Here is a 1,644-nt window from a genome sequence, read left to right as displayed (position 1 = left end):
ATAATCTTCAGTAGAATCTTGCTTGCATGTGAAATCAATGATATTGTTCTATAGTTTCCACACTCTGTTGGGTCACCCTTCTTTGGAATGGGAATATAGATCTCTTCCAATCAGTTGGCCAAGTGGTTGTTCTCCAGATTTCTTGGCACAACTTGGTGAGCACATCCAGGGCAGCATCTGTTTGTTGAAATTTATCAATTGATGTATTGTCAATTTCTGGGGCCTTGTTTTTTTGCCAGTTCCTTCAGAGCAGCTTGGACTTTCTCTTTCATGACCACTGCCTCTTAGTCATACATAATTTCATAAAATTATTCTGTGTCAGACAATTATTTTTAGTATACTGTCTTTGAGTACTCCTTCCAAATTTTTTTGATGCTTCCTGGACCATTCAAGATTAAGCCCACACTTGAGGTTTGTATCTGTCCTTCATTTCTTTCAGTTTAAGAAATGCTGAGTCATCCTTTTTGATTTCCCAACTCCAGCTCTTTGCACAATTCATTATAATGTCTTGTTTTTTCTGCCTCTGCTGCTCTTTGAAATCTTCTGTCCAACTCTTTAACATCTTGATTTCTTCCTTTCCTTTGACTCCTCGACACTCTAGTGCAACATTCAGAGTCTCTTCTCACATATTTCAACAAATAGATGTTGCCATTGATGTGCTCACCAGGTTGTGCCAGGATATCTGGAAGAAAACCACATGTAAACTGACTGGAAGAGATCCATGTTTACTTTTATTCCAAAAAAAGGTGCTCTGACAGAGTGTGAAAATTATTGAACAATATTACTAATAAATATCACATGCAAGCTAGATCGTGCTGAAAATTATACAAAAACGACTGGAACAGCACACCAACAGAAAACTGCCAGATGTGCAGGCTGGGTTTAAAAGAAGTTGTGGCACTAGGGACATTATAGTTAATATTGGATGGATCTTAGCTGAAAGCAGAGAGTACCAGAGGAATGCCTATCTGTGTTTCATTGACTATGCAAAGGCATTTGACTGTGTGGATTACAACAAACTGTGGTTAACTTTGAGAAGAATGGGAATCCCAGAACATTTGATTTTACTTATGTGAAACCTGTACTTCCTTGCATCAGAGCAATGAAACACTGCATGATTCCGAATCAGGAAAGATGTACGCCAGGCATACATCCTATCTCCATATCTTTTCAATCTATATGCAGGACTGATAATCCAGGAGGCTGGACATTGTGAGGAGGAATGTGGCATCAGAATTGGTGGAAGACTCATCAATAACTTTCATTATGCAGATGACTCATCCTTGTTTGTTGAAACTAACAGGACCTGAAGCATTTTCTCCAGAAGGTCAAGGACAGGAGCCTTCAATATGGATTGAAACACAACAGCAAGAAGATAAAGATTCTCACCACCGAGCCAGATGGCAGTATTATGATAGATGGTGAAGAGACTGAGATTGTTAAGAGCTTCAGCTTGCTTGACTCCACAATCAACACACTTGGCATCAGCAGTCATGAAATCCAAAGACAAATTGCATTTGGAAAAATCTGCTGTCTGAGAACTGTCAAGAGTATAGAAAAGCAAAGATTTCAGTCTAGATACTAAAGTGCTTATTTTTCAGGCTATCGTCTTTGCAAATACATTTTATAAGAGACACAAACACA

The sequence above is a fragment of the Elephantulus edwardii genome, unplaced genomic scaffold (genome assembly GCF_000299155.1).
Source record: "Elephantulus edwardii isolate Elephantulus edwardi_28Jun2011 unplaced genomic scaffold, EleEdw1.0 scaffold00124, whole genome shotgun sequence".
NCBI lineage: Eukaryota > Metazoa > Chordata > Mammalia > Macroscelidea > Macroscelididae > Elephantulus > Elephantulus edwardii.
The sequence above is the reverse complement of the archived record's forward strand: the minus strand, read 5'-3'. Positions refer to the sequence as shown.